The sequence below is a fragment of the Chenopodium album genome, chromosome 22, assembly GCF_948465745.1.
Source record: "Chenopodium album chromosome 22, dcCheAlbu1.1, whole genome shotgun sequence".
In the NCBI taxonomy this organism is placed as follows: Eukaryota; Viridiplantae; Streptophyta; class Magnoliopsida; order Caryophyllales; family Amaranthaceae; genus Chenopodium; species Chenopodium album.
In genome coordinates, this window is record NC_137855.1 from 20,420,798 (window position 1) to 20,442,837 (window position 22,040).

Below are 22,040 nucleotides of genomic sequence, written 5' to 3' on the forward strand. Positions count from 1 at the left end.
CATGGAGTCCATTTCGGATTTCATGGCCTCTTGCCATTTTGCAGAGTCAGGGCTCGTCATAGCTTGCTTGTAGGTTGCCGGCTCATCTCCATCCACTACTAGGATGTCCTGATCTTCGGTTAATACAACACCGAGATATCTGTCAGGTTGAGATCTTGGCCGAGTCGACCTACGTAGGGTAATGGACTGAGCATTTGCATTGTCAGTTTGACCAACGTCAACAGCTGCTTGGTAAGCACTTTGATTGTCAACTTGTCCTTGTTGCTCGTCCTCTCGAACTTCGCCGAGTTCGATTTTCCTCCCACTTGTCATTTTGGAGAGATGCTCCTTCTCCAAAAAGACACCATCACGAGCAACAAAGACTTTGTTCTCGGATTTTTTGTAGAAGTAATACCCTTTGGTTTCTTTTGGATAACCCACAAAGTAAACCTTATCAGATTTTGGATGAAGTTTGTCAGAAATGAGTTTCTTGACATATGCTTCGCATCCCCAAATCTTGAGAAAAGACAACCTTGGCGGTTTATTAGTCCATAATTCATATGAAGTCTTTTTTACTGCTTTTGACGGAGCACGATTCAGTGTGAGTGCCGCAGTTAAAAGTGCATGTCCCTAGAAAGAGATTGGAAGTTCACTAAGACCCATAGTCGATCGGACCATGTCTAACAGGGTTCGATTCCTCCTTTCAGATACTCCATTCCACTGAGGAGTTCCCGGAGGTGTCAACACTGAAAGTATTCCATGTTCTTTCAGATGGTCATCAAACTCTTGGCTCAAATATTCGCCACCTCGATCCGATCAAAGTGCCTTGATTTTCTTGCCGAGTTGGTTTTCAACTTCTCTCTGAAATTCTTTGAATTTATCAAACGATTCAAATTTGTGCGACATTAGATAGACATAACCATATCTACTAAAGTCACCTGTGAAGGTTATGAAATACCGATAACCATTTCTTACGGGTGTACTCATTGGTCCACATACATCGGTGTGTATAAGTCCCAATAAGTCACCGGCCCTTTCTCCTAACTTGGAGAATGGTTGCTTTATCATCTTGCCTAATAAACATCCTTCGCAATTCTCAAAGGATTCTACATCAAATGAGTCAAGAATACCTTCTTGTAGAAGTTTCTTGATGCGTTTGATGTTAATGTGGCCAAGGCGACAATGCCACAAGTAAGTTTGACTAGGCTGTGTAGTCTTAGTTTTCTTTGTATTGGTATCAAACATTTATCTAAAAACACATGAAAGTGTCATTCCATAAATATGTTCAAGACATAAAAAAAAAAAGGTCTCGATTTGATGAAAATGACGTCCAACGTCGGAAATACATCAAAAGTATGGTAGATAAAACTAAATAAGTTATACTTATTTAGACAAAACATGAGATTTACAAGTTTCTTTTGGATAGATCACTTCCATCCTACTTGTGAACTCGATTCCTCTTGAAAAAGCACCGCTCACTTGGTTCCTGTAAAAGGAATATATTGTGATACAATTTTCCGGTATCTAATACCATAAAAATGCTTATATTCAAGTGTATAAGATGATACCTGAGGTTGAGGTTACTTTTCCTTTCGCCTCATCATCCAGATACATGCCGCATTCTCTTTTATAGTGTCCGGGGTTACCACAATAGAAGCAGTGCATCTTCCTCTTGTCTTTGAACTCCTTCTTCTTTGGTTTAAGGGCAAAGTTAGCCTTCTTGCAAGAATAGGTCTTTTGAAGCTCTTGGATGACTTCCCTCAAGGACAGTGTATCCCTATTGGCGGTGAGACGCATCTTAAGTCCCACATACCTCGAGTGAAGAGAGCTAAGAAGCATGTGAGCCGCTTGCTCGTCTTCCACTGGTTTGCCAATTAGCTCCAGATGGTTGAATAACCTTGTCATGTTAATTACATGAGCTTGAAGTGGCATTCCGGGCCTAAGTCTCCCATTGTAGACCTTTCCCCATACCTCTTGTCTTTCTTTCGAGAGACAACCTTCTTGCGGTGGCTTGATCCTCATTTTGGAGAGTGACCTTGTCACCTCCTCCACATGACCATCATAATTGCCCCTAGCACTCTTGGTGACCCTCATATTGACCATATCCTCAAGAGCTTTGAGCATCATGTCCGGAAAATAGCCGGAGAAAACCCTTCTCCAATGATCCGGAATGGAGTTTGCCATGAGTTTGGAAACTCTCTTGCAATCTATACTCCATTCTTCATGAGCTTCATCACTCATGATCCCTTTCGAGTAGAAACTCGGGATCGGAGTGTCCAAGATATGCTCTAGGTAGCAATTCCTGAGAGTCTTTTGGAGTTCATCTTACCATTCCTTGAATTTCACCAAATTGAGCAAAAATGGTAACTTATCGGGAAGTTCCGGGTACATAAGGTCGTTGTTAACAGTTGAAGACATGATTCTACAATTCAAAGAATTTTAATGAAAAACCATTCAAAAAATACTTAAATAAGATTGAATTTTATTTATTCAAGTTTTCAATACTTATTTAACGTCTTATTTACACGTAAAATTGTCCCTATTTGGTGAAAATAAGGCGATTCCAAGATCCGAAGAAACAAAGAGTTGTTAAGCATGCTTTGGCTTGTCTTAAACACTCAATCTTCTCGGTAAGCATTGCCTTGCTAATGGCTCTAAGTCACTCTTGGTTAGACAATCGTCGCATCTAATGCATCTTTGACGACGTGTCTCATTTGCCACGGTATGTGAGGACTCCTCACTCATACCGATGAGTTAAACCAAAACCAACGTGCACACCCGGTGTGCCTTATGCCCCTTAGAGGAGTGATGGCACCTCGTTTTGGCGTAGCCTACCATCACCATCGTCCGATTAGTAAGTGTTGTTTTGGAAAGGCAAGTTTTACTCAATATTATTAGGGACCTAGGATTTCTATGTTGGTTGATTTAAGTGAATTTAACTAATCATCGCAACATCAAGAAAACCTAAACATGCATCTAACGAATATTTCACACACATATATACAACCATAAAATATAAAGTGAAATAATAAATGCATATTGGCAACTAGCATGACCCCTTGAAATATTCATATCTTCAAAAGGTCTTCATTTGCATTTCAAGGCTTTGTCTTCCAAGATACGCCGTCTTGAAGACTTAGCCAAACTATGCAAAAACTAGAGTCTATAAATAGGAATAATCTAAATATTAAAGTACAAAAATACTTAACGGTGCGTAGACCGTATTTAGATTTACAAGCATACATCACGGCACGTAGTCCGTATTTTCTATCCTAGTCGGATCCCACTAGTTGCCATTTCATAAAACCTGTGAGTGAGAGAATATATATATTCCATTCATCCATTCACTATTTGTGAATGGCCCATGCAATTTACAAAATTAACAACAAGTAAAATGCATTCAAACAACGCGCGCACTAGTAACTAATCTAGGTGGTTAATCTAATTAACACGCCAAATTAAAACTAGTCAAACTTGTTTAACCGATTATATAAATTACGTCATTAATAATTGAAGCTCCCACTAAATTCCGCATTTCCTTAATTAATCCAATTAATTAAGTTGGTAGCACCCAAACTTGTCAAAATGAAATTTTGCCAATGCCGCTCAAAAACCGAGGCCTAGCCTCCCAAAATATTAATTAAAATGAACAAAATTAATTAAAATAAATAAACGGAAAAATAACTAACATCAAGCTACTACGGCTAGTCACCTCACCGCACCAAGCATACGCACATGCCAAGACCACGAACACACGACCCACGGCACACGGCCGCGAGCCGCTGCCACAGCATAGCCGCGCGTGGCTGCTGCTGTGCGTGGCTGCTGCCGCGCGTGTGGCCCACCATCGAGGCGGCGCAACCACCGTGGCAGCCACATGCGGGCTGCTGTGCAGCCCGGCTCGCCATGGTGGTGCATTGCCTCGTTTTGCGTGCCACTACCTTGGGATTTGATCCCTTTTTCGCGAGACAAAATAATTAATTCTAAATTAATTTTAGAACTAATTTAGTGAGCAAAATAAAATTTTAAACAAGTCTAACTTAATAAAATTTTCAAAGTGCAATAACCAAAATAATTCCAAGAACCATCTTTAATTAAATTGGTTTAGCTTGGTGCAAAATAAAATTGAGGCAATTTCTCATTTTCAATTTAATCAATTTAAATTAAACTTGAGAATTTGACAAAGTAAAGGGAAGTTGGGAAAATATGAACTTTAATGTTCAAATGAAAATTCCAACATCTAAAATTTTTGAATCCTTGAAAATTATATCTTCCAACATGAAGATAACCAAATTTCTATCACAAAAATCGAAACTTTATGTTTCTAATCAACTCAAAATAATTAAAACAACAAAGTTCAACTCAAAATAACATGGAATTTAATGGTTTTCAAAGTTTCAATCACTTATCACAAATAAAGATTGAATCTTTAACACTTAGGAAGCCTCAAAATAAAATTTTCACACTAAAAAGCAATTAGTTTGCAATTATGTGAAAATAAATCAACCTTGAAGCATCAAATACTACCAAGTAAGTGTGCTTTAATGGGACATAAAAGTGCAGAAAATTATGCAAATAATCAACCATATAATCAACAATTTATGCCATTAATTTCAAGGTTAGAAAAGACTTAAAGTATTTCGTCAAAAACGAAAAACCCTTCGAAAAAGCCATTTATGGTCAGAATTTGGCTAAAATCACAGCCCCAACAGATTAAAAACCTTTCCAGAACACGTTTTCCACCCAAAATTCACTAGTCTTGGGCGAAAATCTGGGTTATGGGCCAAATTCGACATTAAAAACGGGATTAAATAAATAAAACCGAGCTACTAATCTAATTAGCAACATAAACTAGAAAATTAAGCCAAAAAAAAACCTTGAAAAACATGATTATTAAAATAAACGAGCGGGGCTCCGATACCGCTGTTGGGGTTTGGTGAGTCCGACTCACCGCGGAAACAACCCCTTCCCGAGAAACCACTCGTAATAATTAAAATCACAAAGCATAAATAAATATTCACAAAGAAGAGATAACGAATCTTACCCTTGAAGCGAGCTTCGCCCAAAACACGGGGTTCTTACTTGAAAGCTATCACGTCCAGCGTCGCGCCTCCGACGGTATCCACCCACAAATGGGCGAACACAACTTTAAGGTCTACTACCTTGGGGTTAGCAAGGTCCGACCCAAACCCGAGTGTTATGTGAGTTTAAGAGTTTTCCCAAAATTATGGAATGCTCTTTTTAACTCCCACTCAAGCACTTTACTCCAAATCCCAAGGTTGGTATTTATAGAGGGAAGTATGAGTGGGAATTTCTATCCCATCAATGTGGGATCATGAAATTCCACAAATTAATTTAAAGCTAAAGTAAATTAAAATTGCAAACTAATAATAAATCTACAAGTGGCACCACCATGTGAGATGGGTTGGTGAGGACCACTTGGAGAGTAGGGGACCATACTTGCTCCCCACTCAATACTCTCCTTGTGCCACATGTCCTCTCCCACTTACTCCCATATTCCAAGTTTCCCCTTATTTATGGCCCTATGGCCCGAGTCAAGACACGAGCCAAGCCCGAGCTCGGCCCGAGCCCGGCCCGCAGCCAGTCCACACCTGTCCCGAGCCCAGCCCGCACCTGCTGCTGCGGTTTGGTGTGGCTGCGGCTGCTGCCGTGGTGCGGCGGCTACCGTGGCACGGCGCGGCTGCTGCTGGTGTGCCTAGCCGCGGCTGCCGGGGCTGCTAGCACGGTGTGCTAGCTTGTCGTGCCCCCTAGCATTCGGATGCTCGGGGCACTCCGATTCTGGGGGTATTTTCGGGAATATGGTCGATTTATTATTATTTTGCACGTCTCGTCTTTTATCATTTTAGACTCGACTTTCGACGATCGGTTTCGACGCTCTAAGCTCGAATTACCGACGTCTAAATATTTAACACTCAGGCGACGAATTAATTTCTTCCGAATTAATTCGTCGAGTTGGTTCGCATATATTTGCTTGGGTGTGACCAGAAGGGTTCAGTCAAGATTAAGCTGTAATACTAATTATATTAATATTACTGATCGGAAGCGGCCTCCACCCAGGCATTCCGATCACTTGACCTTACTGAATATATTAGCTTTCTAATAATTCTGAACCCGCTATTAGAATAATACACTTGTTCGAAGGACACCATTCCTTTCACTTAGGCCCTGTTTGATTCACCTTAATTTTGCTGAACTGAAATTATTTTTACTGAAATGAACTTATTTTTACTGAAGTGAACTTAATTTTACTGAACTGGAATTATTTTTACTGAAATTAAATTATTTTTACTGAACTTAAATTATTTTTACTGATTTTCTATTATAATTCTTCTTTAAAAAAACTGAATTTTACTGAACTGAACTTATTTTTACTGAACTGAAATTATTTTTTCTGAACTGAAATTAATTTTACTGAACTGAACTTATTTTTACTGAACTAAAATAATTTTTCCTTAATATTATTTTTGTAAGGTGAAAAGAACAGGGCCTTAGTGTTTGTTTTTTCGATAAATTAAATATACAATGCATTTTTCAAGTTGAAATTCATGTTTAACTTGTATAAATATAAAGTCAAATATAATAAACGAACAGGATTGATTCGTAATATTTAAAGGGTTGAGATTAAAAATAACTAAAATGGCTATATTTTATGTATCCACTATTATTTTGTACTTTAGTCACCATTGACGAGCTTTGAATATCTCACGTAAAAAATAATAAATTGGCTTAGGGCCTGTTCACATGTACTGAACCGAGCTGAACTGAACTGATTGGAGCTGAACTAATTGGAGCTGAACTGAACTGAAATTTTTATGAGAGAATGAAATTAGGAGCTGAATTGAACAGAACTGAACTGAACTGATTGGAGCTGAATTGAACGGAGCTCAACTGAACTGAAAATATGAACAGGCCCTTGGTTAAAAAAAATGCAATTGTTTGAAAAAAGACGTAAATTGAATTATACGATATTTTTACGACAAAAAATATATCAGTTTCCTACTTTCCTTGAATCATAGTGATGTTTTTAACAAAATCTATCCTTAATTATCTCAAGTAAGAAAAAATCCATTTGGCCAAAAGAAATAAAAATACACTTATATACCTAGAAAAAAAAAATGAAACGTGATATCATATTTTAAATTCTTGTTAATAGGGTGGTCCCACATTATGAGTGGGTATCCCTACCTTGTTAGGGTATGGTGAATGAGAGAGATGATCTTAATAAATTGCATTTTTATCATTTTTACCAACAATGACATCCTTGTTGATTAAATTAATGTTGGATTCAATATTTAAGTGTTCTTATCAATTTACCAACAATGACACACATGGCCCACTTGCTCTATATAATAATACATTAATACTAGATAAGTTCTACTTAAACACTTCACATCATGATGTGAAATAAATAAAAAATAACATAAAGTCAAAAAATGAGTAAGGGCCTATTTCGATTTATTGAACTAATTTAAATTATACTGAACTGAACTGAATATAGATGAAATGAATTGTGTATGAGAGAAGAAAATTAGAAATTGAATTGAACTGGACTGATTGGAGCTGAATTGAAATTATATTTTAAACAATACAAAAGTATAAGGTTATTTCAGATTATTTTATTCGTTTTTAGTACTCTTGACTAGATTAATTGTCACTCTATCTTTCCAAAGTCTCATTAGCTTAATGATGATCGTCCTTGTTTGGAACGAAACCCCATTATCTTAATTTAGAGATACGCAAAATTTAAAATTTATGCTTGCATGTACGTAGTACGCAACAATGAATACAAATAGGTGGTCCCAAACGACTACTAGTTAGTCCCAAAATAAAACGTTAAAGATCAATCTGTCTTTAATCGAAGGATAATTATCAAAATTCATACACACAGGAATCCTATCAATTTCGATTAGTTCTATTGTTTGCAACGGATTACTCTTGTATAGAACAAAACTCACAACCCATTGAGCATACATAAATTTCACTTTTAGATATCCCTTATTTAATTTTGGGGATACCCAAATTTGAATTAACATTAAAGATAAGACATTATATATCTATCTTCAACCTTAATGTTTGGTTTGAAGTGCAAGTAATGATTGAGCATTCTCCTTGTGTTACGGTAGATGAATTATATACTTTTAAACACAAACGTTTTTGTGGCGCAGAAAGAAAAAAAGAAAGAATTATGGGCAATTCTTGATAGCTTATGGGTAGCTTTTGATAGTTTCATATGTTCTTTTTTTATCTAACCAATTTTCCTTATGGGTAACTTGTCGTTTTCATATGTTATATTTTAATCTTATTAATTATTTAATTCCTTTAATGGTAAAGAAAATATATATCATCAGAAAATGTAAACATAAAGAAAATAAATAATAATGAACGGTTGGAGAACTACGTACATACCTAATTTGATTATAATAACTTTCAAATATTCTTTATTTGGATTTTATAATATATTTAATTGAGATTGCCTAATTTGATTGTAATAACCTTCAAATATTCTTATTTAGGACTCTATAATTCTTAGTTGGGATTGCTTAATTTGATTGTAATGACTTTCTTATTGGGACTCTATAATACTATGTAGTTAATTGGGACTGCCTAACACTAGGCGAAAAAACCACTTAGCCACTGGTTCAAAACCCCCCTAAGCCACCGGTTTTGAACCGGTGGTCATTTGGGGGGTGGCAATAACCCCAAGAAAGGCCACCGGTTCAAAACCGGTGGCAAAAATGATTATTGTCACTGGTTAACCGGTGGTAATATTTATTATGGCCACCGGTTAACCGGTGGCAAAAACCCATTCCCGCTTTTTTTAAAGAGGTTTTTGGCACCGGTTCTGTTCAAAACCGGTGGCAAAAATGGCCCAAAAAAATTAAAAAAATAAAAAAAAATTTTTTTTGCATTTTTTCCACATAAATTGATATATAAGCACTAACATATATATATATACTTACATATTTTCATTAAAAAAGACTGTAACATTACAATTTTGGTCCAAAAAAACTTAAAAAAAAACAGTAGCATAGCAGAACAACGGCAGCCTTGTGAGGCAGAGGCAGCAGCTACAGCAGCAGCCTTGCGAGGCAGTCGCTGCTCTATCCCGTCTTCCAGTGACATCTCAGTAAGCTGATCTTCTGGGTCCACAAGATCAAGTTCCAGCAGCTGGATGCCCCTGCAGATCCAAATAACCCCAAAAGCTTCACTACTCCAGCATATTGATAAATAATAATCACAAAGAATGACTATGTTACACACATTTATGTGATATGCCTCTAATTAATTTTCCTAGCACACAGAACATACCCTCCCCGGCTGATATGCCTCTATAAGACTATAAAAAGCAATGAACAATGTAAGAGCTGGTAAAAAAAATGAAAAAAAGACTCACATGAGTCGCATTTCTCAGCCCAAACAAACAAGTCCAACATTCATATGAGCGACAAAATAATCTTTATTCATTAAATATCAAAAGCGAAAAAATAAAAAAGATAGCAGATGCAATGACTAGTTCCCTTCACCTTAAAATAATCTTTATTCATTAAATATCAATTTTGATCCTAAGAATCCGAAATTTCATATAATACTAGAGTGTAGTATAACAGTAAAAAAAAAAAAAACCATATTAACTTCTGAAGGTTATATATGAAAGTTGAACTGACCTTTATAAGGGCCATTCGGGCTACCTCCCTCGCTTCTTGTCTTTGCCTTTTGAGTTCAGATTCTTCTCTTGATCACGCAGCTAATTTGGCAGCTCTTATTTTTGAACCCATGTTATCTGTCTCTTGTGAAATGAATAGCTTAAGTTAAAATTTCATGTATTGTACCGCACTGAATTGAAGATAGTAATGAATGCATACTCACCTTCATGTTGCCGCCTGTGCGTGATTACTACACAATCAGCACTAAATTCCCTTATTATGATCATAATTTGAGTATTACTTGATGCAATATAACATAATTGACATACAATAAGATTACATGTACTCACCGTATTTCCCGACAATACCAACCTTCTTGGTTCTCTTGGCCTGTTTACATAAACACCAGGATAAGTCAAAAATATGCTAAGCAAAAGCTGAGCATAATCATCGCACATTCTACACGAATATATAAACCTAATAAATACCACAATTAAAACAAACAAACCAAAAAATGTAACTTTCACACCCTCAAGTTTTGACATTATACACCATCTCAAGCATTCAACTCACTCATGGTAAATACCAGTATATGAACCAACTCCCCAACCTTTTTTAATAAATATAATGATGCATACAATACAATATTGTTTAAATATGCTAAAAATTAATATGTAATGTACAATTTTATTAAATCAGAGTGTGACAGCAACAATCCAAATCAATTGAACTACACTGACTGTCAAAATTTACAGATTACAAACAGATGTTTCATAAACCCTAGATAACAATTGATTTCAACCTCTAAAGCCAACAAAGATTACAAAGTACAAATAGATGTTTGATAAACCCTAGGCAACAATTGCTCACAACCTCAAAAACCAGCAAATTAAGCTAATAATCAGCATTAAAATGGAAAAATCGACTTCTCATCAGATAAAAAAAAACAAAAAGCACAAAAATTATTACAGATTTGGAGTGATTAAACTGCAAATTTCACAATAAACTAAAACAAACAATCAAGCAATTAAACAAAAAACTTATCGACTTGACTGATATCAAGGCATTTTCCTATGAGTAAATTTGCAAATGAAACGTATTTCTGAGCTTGCCAATAACAGAAATCAAATAAAAGACTCAACTTTCCAATTGATTAGAAACTAAGATTTGGCAATTACCGGTTCCAACAATGTGTGATTTTGGGCCTTCTTTATAGTTTCTGCATACCGACTCTTCAATTTTGCAATATGCAAGGCTCTTGATGGAGAGAGTTCAACATCTGATATAGTTTCCAAGCCTATACAACAACAACAACAAAATGAGTATGCTGACAAACTCCAAGCAGCCGTGTAGACACCCATTTGTGTCTATCCAAAACCAAACCCAGTGATGAATACCTTTCACGTCAAAACATTATCGAATGAGGTGAAAGTGGTGAAAAGTCAAGTGTTGCGGTTAGTTTTTATTAAAATCCTTCTTTCTGTTTTCGAAAACCATTTCTATTTTATGAAAACGTCCAATTCAGTTTATTTTGGTCCATGATAAGGGTCCAATAATGGTGTAGTTGGATGGGGCTTGAAAAAACCTTTCCAACGATATATTATAAACCCAATTCCGATGAATAATGAGGAAGTTATGGCCAAAATACTAAACTGAGCCCAAACCGGATTTTACCTACGACCCAATGATCATGAGGAGGGTCCAAAGGTTTAATCCTATTCCTAAACTAATTAAGATTGATTAGAATCTTCTATAAGTTTCTAAAATATCTTAATTATCCTTTTTTGAAAATATAAGATCATGGAATTTGATTTGAATATAAACTTTCCTTTTTTAAAACATTCCTAATTATATTCGGATTTAAACATGTTCAAAGATAGCCAGATATTATTTTCGTGCCTCATATGTTTTATCCAAATTTTATATGATTGGATAGATCTTGAAATTATCTTTCCAATGATATATTATAATATTAAATCCGAGTTATAACGAAGAAGATATTAAAGATATACGAAACTCTATCCAAAACTGACACCCTTTCACTATTCGTTCATATCTTTTTATATACAAAAGATTTTAATCTGATTCCAATTGCATTAGAAATTAGACTTCAAGAGCTTTCCAACGACATATTATATGACTTATTTGGACTTCTAGATCAAAAGATATGATAGAAACAAAATCCGCAAAAACTGTTTTTGTCGCCAAACGACAGGTTTGTCGCCTCGCGACAGACTCTGTCGCCTGGCGACAAGATAAATCTTTGGCGACAAGGTCGGTTTGATTAGCGACAGAGTGGAGTTTTATTCCTTATCAAATTCTATGATTTTCCGGACTGTTTTCTTATAAATAGGGTCCGAACCTCTGTTTTTATTCATCAACTATTATCAACTATCAATTCTTCTTAATTCTCTTTATTCTCTCTCTAAGCAATATAGCTTATTCTTTCTCTCTCTCTCATTCTAAACTACCTTTTTTCAAACACAATTCCGCATTCACAAGACTTAGAGTCTCTAGCCAAGTTCGAAGTTGCATTCGTCCTAGACGTGAAAGGTTTGATATTTTCTGAGGGTTTGGTCCAAAACTAGTCTAAACTTTATTTAATTTGATTTTAATTTAATTCTTTAATTGTTCTTTATTTATTTTCATTGAAGTTTACTAACTTGTGTATTTTGTTATTAGGAAGAGGTACGAGGCTTCAAAGTAAGTAGATTAGCTTACTCCCTATTTTATTAACAATGTAGATTGCATGCTTATTATTGTTGATTCCTAGTATCATGTTAGAATGCTTTTAATGCTTTCTAGTATCATATTAGGATGTTATTTTATGCTTTCTAGTATCATGTTTAGGATGCCTTTACTCTTTCTAATATCATGTTAGTACCATGTTAGGTTAAAGCTTTGCTCTTTATTGCTTAGTGACATGCTAGGATTTGTTATTAATCTTGTTAGTATCATGCCTAGGATCTTGCTATTATATTTAAGCTTTATTATGCCTTATCATGCTATGATTATTATTATTATTTATTGTTTATTATTATGTTGCTTGATATATTATTATTGTTATTGCTTGATCACGCCTTTTATGCAGGTTTAAAGGGAATTTGTACTTGAAATCACGCTTAATAAGATAATTAATAATTTGGTTTAGGCTAATGTGATTTTAACTCAAGTGATCGCCAATAATAGTTTATTTGTGCATTAATATTCAACCAACATAGATAAACATGGTAGGTTTAATATAATGTTTGCATGTTATTCGAAAAGCGCGCATGAATACGAGTAGAACAAAGTAGAGGCCTATTTTATAGGGCGGGTCCTTTCTTTTGTAGATTGGATTCGTACCCTCATCCCCGGACCCTATTTGGTTCAAGACCTTATGGAGTAGTTGATGGTCCTTTTGCATTGTCTTTTGGGTTTACAAGTTCCTAAAACTGGTTAGCGACTCTTTTTGCTCTTTGTCTTTCCCTTTGGAACGCCACCGTACTTTAGTGTATGATCATAGTGGGGTTCAAGTTTGGGGTTATCATAATGCTTGAAATATTCCCTACAGTTTTTGGCGACTCCACTGGGGAGGATTTCTATTTATATTCCTGAAATTTATTTAATTTTGGCAATTATTTAGAATGAGCGGACGAGACTCGAAAAATTCTAAGTATTTCATGTGCGTGATTTGATTAACATTATTGTCATATGCATTAAAAGGTCCTCATGGGAGCACCCCATGAATCAATCCATAGGAATTTTACACGTAGGAAATTTGAGAAATATCTTTCATGACTAGAATCGAAAAGATGGTGCGAAATTTGGAAAATTCGAAGAACACAGAAACTTGCTAAGGCATGTAGGAACTAGCGTCTAGAAAACAGGGCTTGTCGCCCGTAAAAAGTTTCTATCACCTGGCGACAGTTCTGTCGCTTGGCGACAGGAGCTTTTTTGCGGCGACAGTCCCTATAGTCTGGCGCCAAGTTCTTCCAATACCGAGCCAGGGGTCTGTCTTCTTGCTTTGACCATTTCTAGCATTGTTGGCTTGATTTTGCTTATTGATTGAGTCATTTTCTCACTTTTCTGAACCCCATATGTGTTCTACATATGGAAATAACCCTCTGGGGGTTCCTGCTTCACCTGCCTAATGGAATATCCCACTATCATGTGCAAAGTTCAGATTTGGGTACGTGTAATGTTTGTGAATCCACCAAACCATGGAGTCGAGTTCGATTTCATCACGAACTCGCGGAATCCTGTCCATTCGCTCCAACCCTCCCGGTAGGCTTGTGTGCAATGCATATGGATTCATAACCATGGACCTTTTTGACTTAACCCATATCCTCGAACTTTAGAGAACTAGAGCCATGGTTAGGTTGCAAACTCATCATATTGTGACTATGTGAACTACTTGTGCACCTTGTTTGTATATATTATATATGTATTAACCGTTTGTTTGACTTGTGTTAAAGACTAAATAAATTGACTAATGACTAAAGGACTTTGTCTAATTAATTAATTTTGAATTAATTAAAGGCTAATAAATCAATCAATTCGACTTAGTACGACTTTAGACATGTCCATTTAGAGTAAAATTACTGGAAACAGTCCAGATTAATGTTCCAGCAATGGCACAGAAATTTGGACTGTGGCGCTGCAGTTTAGTGTCTGTCGCCTGGCGACAATTTTGTCGTCTGGCGACAGGCTCTAAACAGTGGCGACAGTCTTGTTGTTTTAGTGACAGTCCAGTTTTCTTGCTCGAGTCATCACGACGAGTCTAATTCACAGTCTACTAATCTGTTTATCGATTTATTAATGGTTCAAACCACGTTTAAGTCTTTAATTGAGTCAGGCACTTAAAAGTCCAATGGTCATACACTAAGAATCAAAGACTTTGTTTAATTAATTAATTAATTAATTTGAATTAATAAACAAGCCTTAAATCGAGTCATAGTTCCTTTAAGTCAACCCGGATTTTTATTCCCGTATACTGCACATGCGTCAACTTGTTTTGGTCATAGCCGGAGTTCTAGGAAGAACCACGAGTCGTACAACCTATGGATCTGTAGCCCCAAGTTTTATCTTTAATTTGGCGTTGGTTTCGTCCCAATCAGAGTCACAGATTAAAAGTTATGACTAAAATACTACAGCCTATCCAGTTTAATGCACATACGTGAAGTCTTAATTTAGTCTTTGCTTAAGTCTAGTCACATTGTCTAGCCACATGGTCATGACACAAGTCTTAACATGTCACCTACACTCATTAGTCTTAGCACACACTTTGTACATGTCACCATGACCATGTCTTATTTTTATACATGAGTCGTTTTTCCGTCATTTGAGTTGGGGGTCCACTATTTTCCTAATTCTTCCATATTTCTTTATCTACATCTTCTTCCTACACTCCACATACTTTCTCCATACATATTATTTCCTTCATTCTTTCATGATCTTTTCCCATATATGCATGTTGAATCGAGTTTGAGTCATGTGATTGACAATAATAATAATAAAAAAAAGAGTAATGATGAGACAAAATACAAGGCAAGCTTCTCACCAAGATTTCATGCTTTCTTCTTTTTTTTTTTTTTTTTTTTAGACCTTTCCCCCATAAGTCTAGCATAGGCACCTTTTGTCTTCCTTAGATTTATTACATAGGTTTTTTTTATTTTTGTTCCCCTTAATAAAATGAGCATTTCATTTCTTGCATATGATCATTGCATTGCATTATTCAAAAAAAAAAAAAGAAAAAAAAAAAATCAAGGTCGAATTAAGCACAAGGTATACCAATTATTTGAGGCACCTCTTGTAGCCATATCATATCTCTCACCCTTAAATATATAATCCCTTTCTTGATTAAACACTTTGAGCCTCGTCTAACGATAGACCTTTCATTTTTCAACCCACATCTACTTAACCTTGGGATGGGATGGTGTGTAACTTATGCAAGTTTCAAATATGAAAAGCTTGAGTGATCTCAAAATAAAAAAAATGATACAAAAAATAATAATGAATAAAAGTGTACAAAAGGGCAAGTGTTCCAATGTCTTTGATATAAAAATATCTTTGATAAGAACATGTCTCAGATTGCGTCTCTTATCGAGTGCTCGGTACCGTGCCTGAGAAACATGAATGCCAAGTGAGTGATAGACCGCATGATCGGGATTGCCCACACTTATAAAAATAAAAAAATGCAAAAGCAAAAAAAAAAAGAAGAGCAAAAACAAAAAAGAAAAAGAGTTCAAAAATGAAAAAACCTCAAGCATAAAAATACAAAGTTCCAAATTAAAAGCAAGGTTGCACACCTTGGGGGCTTATTTAGTGTCTTGAGCCTTTATCCCCTTCTTCTCTAACCTTTAACCTAACCACGTTACAACCCTTAAAAAGACCTTTTTGAGGTATACATACACTTGTGCGAGGTTCGGCTAGAGCTACGTTTGGCCTGATTCCTAACGGATACGTAGGCAACCTCATATTGAGGTGCGGCCATAATAAAAATGCATTCATTTTCACATTCACACACTTACACCATGATCATATCAAGGGATTTCCAATGCTCATCCCTATTCATTTAGAGCTAGACTTGGAGGCTTGATCCTTACATCATTAGCCTACCTAGCCTAAGAGTCATCATTATTTGACTCTTATCAAATAATACTTTTCCATACACTTAGCCTTTGCAGCTTAACTTTAGTGTCACTTTCACACACTGCACAGATACATGACCAAATAGATTTCCAACTAGGAACCTTTTGTCATGAAATCTTAACATAACATTGAAGCAGCTTTGTCATATCACACATCACTCATCACTTATAATCATTATTGTATCAAAGTATGAAGTGCTTAGCCTCTGTGCCTAAGTTACCTAAATGCTTTCATAATCGAGTCAACTAAAATAGTTTAGGATGAATTAATCCTTGCACCTTGAGGGATAGTATCAAATGCATATACTTGATTAAGCTCATTCAACATGCACCATCAAATACTTCGATTCTTTTTCGCGTCTTTATTTTTCGGGAGAAAGTCGGTACCCTCCACAAAAATGACAGAAATTTTTTTCTTTTTTGCAGTTTTGAGTCGCACACTACACGAGTCATGTACATTGAGTCATGTCGCGTCAATTCAACTTGGTTAAACCTCAAGTCAGTCAGTCACATTGAGTTAACCTCAAGTCAATCATTCACCTTAGGTCAACCCTAAGAAACATATCAAGCCTTAGGTCAACCCTAAGAAAAACACAAGCAAAGTCTTTTGGCAATTCTTTTGATTTTTACAGGATACAACCATTCAGCAAAGCTCCTGTTCGCAGCCAACCGAACGATCGCAACAAACATTCAAGTCTCAAGCTCTTTTGTTCAGAGACGCGTGGACATATCATCAAGCTCTTTTGTTCAGAGACGCGTGGACATATCATCAAGCTCTATTGTTCAGAGACGCGTGGACATATCATCAAAGCTCTATTGTTCAGAGACGCGTGGACATATCATCAAAGCTCTATTGTTCAGAGACGCGTGGACATATTATCAAAGCTCTTTTGTTCAGAGACGCGTGGACATATCATCAAAGCTCTATTGTTCAGAGACGCGTGGACATATCATCAAAGCTCTTTTGTTCAGAGACGCGTGGACATATTATCAAAGCTCTTTTGTTCAGGGACGCGTGGACATATTATCAAGCTCTTTTGTTCAGAGACGCGTGGACATATCATCAAGCTCTTTTGTTCAGAGACGCGTGGACATATCATCAAAGCTCTTTTGTTCAGAGACGCGTGGGCATTCTATCAAGCTCTATTGTTCAGAGACGCGTGGACATATCAAGAAAGCTCCATTGTTCAGAGACGAGTGAACAATCCTCAAAAAAGACTCCATTGTTCAGAAACGAGTGAACATCAACAACAGCAAGATGGCGTTCTCTAGCTTGTAGAAGGTCGTCAAAATGCAACAAAACGGTTACCCCAGAGACGTGTGCTCGACGGTGCAAGATACGCGTTTCTTAACTCTTTTATCTGTTTAACTAACATTGTTTTACAGGTATCGGCGTTATAAGAATGATTTGGAATCGCAGAACGTTTTGAATCATTCTTCGTCCCTATCGATACTTTGACTTTCGTTTTCGAAACATTAGTTTCTCCAAACTCAGTCAAAGTGGGGGCGTCTGTAGACACCTATTTGTGTCTCCCCAAAACCAAACCAAGTGATGAATACCTTTCACGTCAAAACATTATCGAACGAGGTGAAAGTGGTGAAAAGTCAAGTGTTGCGGTTAGTTTTTATTAAAATCATTCTTTCTGTTTTCGAAAACCATTTCTATTTTATGAAAACGTCCAATTCAGTTTATTTTGGTCCATGATAAGGGTACAATAATGGTGTAGTTGGATGGGTCTTGAAAAGACCATCCCAACGATATATTATAAGCCCAATTCCGATGAATAATGAGGAAGTTATGGCCAAAATACTAAACTGGGCCCAAACCATATTTTACCTACGACCCAATGATCATGAGGAGGGTCCAAAGGTTTAATCCTATTCCTAAACTAATTAGGATTGATTAGAATCTTCTATAAGTTTCTAAAATATATTAATTATCCTTTTTTGAAAATATAAGATCATGGAATTTGATTTGAATATAAACTTTCCTTTTTTAAAACTTTCCTAATTCTATTCGGATTTAAACATGTTCAAAGATAGCCAGATATTATTTTCGTGCCTCATATTTTTTTATCTAAATTTTATATGGTTGAATAGATCTTGAAATTATCTTTCCAATGATATATTATAATATTAAATCCGAGTTATAACGAAAATGATATTAAAGATATACGAAACTCTATCCAAAACTGACACCCTTTCACTATTTCGTTCATATCTTTTTATCTACAAAAGATTTTAATCTGATTACAATTGTATTAGAAAGTAGACTTCAAGAGCTTTCCAACGACATATTAAATGACTTATTTGGACTTCTAGATCAAAAGATATGATAGAAACAAAATCCGCAAAAACTGTTTCTGTCGCCAAACGACAGGTTTGTCGCCTCGCGACAGACTCTGTCGCCTGGCGACAAGATAAATCTTTGGCGACAAGGTCGGTTTGATTAGCGACAGAGTGGAGTTTTATTCCTTATCAAATTCTATGATTTTCCGGACTGTTTTCTTATAAATAGGGTCCGAACCTCTGTTTTTATTCATCAACTATTACCAACTATCAATTCTTCTTAATTCTCTTTATTCTCTCTCTAAGCAATATAGCTTATTCTTTCTCTCTCTCCCTCATTATAAACTACCTTTTTTCAAACACAATTCCGCATTCACAAGACTTAGAGTCTCTAGCCAAGTTCGAAGTTGCATTCGTCCTAGACGTGAAAGGTTTGATATTTTCTGAGGGGTTTGGTCCAAAACTAGTCTAAACTTTATTTGATTTGATTTTAATTTAATTTTTTAATTGTTCTTTATTTATTTTCATTGAAGTTTACTAACTTGTGTATTTTTTTATTAGAAAGAGGTACGAGGCTTCAAAGTAAGTAGATTAGCTTACTCCCTATTTTATTAACAATGTAGATTGCATGCTTATTATTGTTGATTCCTAGTATCATGTTAGAATGCTTTTAATGCTTTCTAGTATCATGTTAGGATGTTATTTTATGCTTTTAGTATCATGTTTAGGATGCCTTTACTCTTTCTAATATCATGTTAGTACCATGTTAGGTTAAAGCTTTGCTCTTTATTGCTCAGTGACATGCTAGGATTTGTTATTAATCTTGTTAGTATCATGCCTAGGATCTTGCTATTATATTTAAGCTTTATTATGCCTTATCATGCTATGATTATTATTATTATTTATTGTTTATTATTATGTTGCTTGATATATTATTATTGTTATTGCTTGATCACGCCTTTTATGCAGGTTTAAAGGGAATTTGTACTTGAAATCACGCTTAATAAGATAATTAATAATTTGGTTTAGGCTAATGTGATTTTAACTCAAGTGATCGCCAATAATAGTTTATTTGTGCATTAATATTCAACCAACATAGATAAACAGGGTAGGTTTAATATAATGTTTGCATGTTATTCGAAAAGCGCGCATGAATACGAGCAGAACAAAGTAGAGGCCTATTTTATAGGGCGGGTCCTTTCTTTTGTAGATTGGATTCGTACCCTCATCCCCGGACCCTATTTGGTTCAAGACCTTACGAAGTAGTTGATGGTCCTTTTGGATTGTCTTTTGGGTTTACAAGTTCCTAAAACTTGTTGGCGACTCTTTTTGCTCTTTGTCTTTCCCTTTGGAACGCCACCGTACTTTAGTGTATGATCACAGTGGGGTTCAAGTTTGGGGTTATCATAATGCTTGAAATATTCCCTACAAGCCGTAATCACATTTTGATATTATTAGGATTTTAAACACTGACCTTTGGCAGTAGCACCAACAGAGTCACTTGTAGAAGGAGTAGTAGCACCAAAAGAGCCACTTGTAGTAGGAGCACTAGCATAACCACGTTCTAAATCCATAAAACTCAAAGTGGAAGTGTGTTTATCCTGCACATTCAAAACTGTCAAGATTTTCATCTATATACGAATATAGTATATAGTATATACATTAAACAAAGTAACCATTATTATAAGTAAGTTCCAACAAATTCTTCAGACCACAGAAGATAATCAAAGTAGCTCACCTTTACAGCAGTAAATTCATCATAAGGAATCATTTTCTCTGTTGCAACATCACATTTGAAGTTTGATGAAGACAAAGGGCTGGCACTCTTATGCACATGAGAAGACCTTTGCCTTACATCATGATGCAATTTTAATTTTACAGGTTCCCAAAGACGATCAAACACCCTGATGAGAGAACTCGCACGCTGATGGATATAATGGTCAGGAGGATTGTATGACATTGCATTAGAAAAAGTCAGCCTCACATCAAATAACAAATTGATGCAAATCATATCAAATAACACAGCAACCACAATCAGGAAGAAATTTCAATAATTCGGGCTCAAACCCAAACACAAACACAGCAACCACATCACAAAATCCAAAATCATAACCCTATTATTCAACGAAATCGAAATCAAAACTCATATTATCAGCTAAAAATACCCCCAAAAACCCACTAAACACTCAATACCACCCAGAAAAATGCCATAAAAAACCCCCAATAACTTCGAGATCTGAAATTTAAATTCTTAACCAAAACAAAGGCAATTTAACATGAATAATTGAACCAAAACACAAAGCTAATGGACCTAGAAACAATAACCTCAAATTTTCGATTATCGAAGGAGGGCAGCGGTGGTTCGTTGATGCATGCATGGTTTGAATAATTGACCGACGCCGCTTGCGAGGGAGGACGAACGACGACGATTGATTAACGAACCCTGGCTTCAATGGAGAGAGAACAGATCTACGCTTCAATGGAGAGAGAAGGGAGTTCGAGGGAGAAGAAGGGAATGACGAGGGAGAAGAAAGGGGCTTAGGGTTTTGGCTGAGGAGAGAGAAGGATACGAAGGAGATCGAAGAAGGAGATGAGAAGGAGATCGAAGAAGATGAGAACGAAGGAGATGAGAACAAAGGAGATGAGAACAGAGAAGAGAGGGGAGAGCAGGAGAGAGAAAGAGGAGAGGGGAGAGGAGAGAGAAGGAATATGCGGCTGATGATGAGAGGAAAAGCTAGGGTAGGGTTTGGGGGGGGGGTTTAACTCATTATTACCACGGGTTCAAACCGGTGGCCTTTCCAATTTTTGCCACGGGTTTGGTTAAACCGGTGGCAATTGTTCTTTGCCTCATCCTGCCACTTAATTAAGACACCGGTTTACAAAAACCGGTGGCCGTTGAGCGTTGCCTTTTTCAATTTTGTACTAGTGTAATTTGGTTGTAATAAAGTTCAAATATTCTTGATTGAGACTACATAACACTTATTGAGTTATTGGGATTTCCTAATTTGATTGTAACAATAATCGCATATATACTATATTAATTAGGACTTTATAATACTTAATTGGGAGTGTCTAGCTAATTTGATTGTAACCTTTATATATTCTTGATTAACACTACAGAATACTTACTGAGATTGCCTAAATTGATTGTAATAACCTTTAAAAAAAATTGTTGAAAGATTTTGAGAATATATAATATTTAATTGAGATTACCTAATTTGAATGTAATAACCTTAAATATTATTTATTAGGACTGTAATACTTAATTGGAACTTCCTAAATTGGTTGTTATTACCTTAAAATATTCTTGATTGAGAGTTTGAGACTACATAACACTTGTTGGGACTGCCTAATTTGATTGTAATAATAACCACATGTATACTATATTAATTAACACTCTATAATACTTTATTGGGACTGCCTAATTTGATTGTAAAAACCTTTATATATCTTGATGGAGACTACGTAATACTTA

The 22,040-nt window shown here is 35.9% G+C and overlaps 1 long non-coding RNA gene across 1 annotated transcript; it reads right to left on the minus strand.

Moving 5' to 3' along the window:
* Positions 1-9,094: 9,094 nt before the first annotated feature.
* On the minus strand, positions 9,095-21,073 carry LOC145605481 (uncharacterized). Its single transcript, XR_014105085.1, has 3 exons — positions 20,891-21,073; positions 9,666-10,034; positions 9,095-9,178 (listed from the first exon to the last, which is right to left on the minus strand). It is a non-coding gene; the product is annotated as an uncharacterized LOC145605481 (long non-coding RNA).
* Between the last annotated feature and the right edge of the window lie 967 nt (positions 21,074-22,040).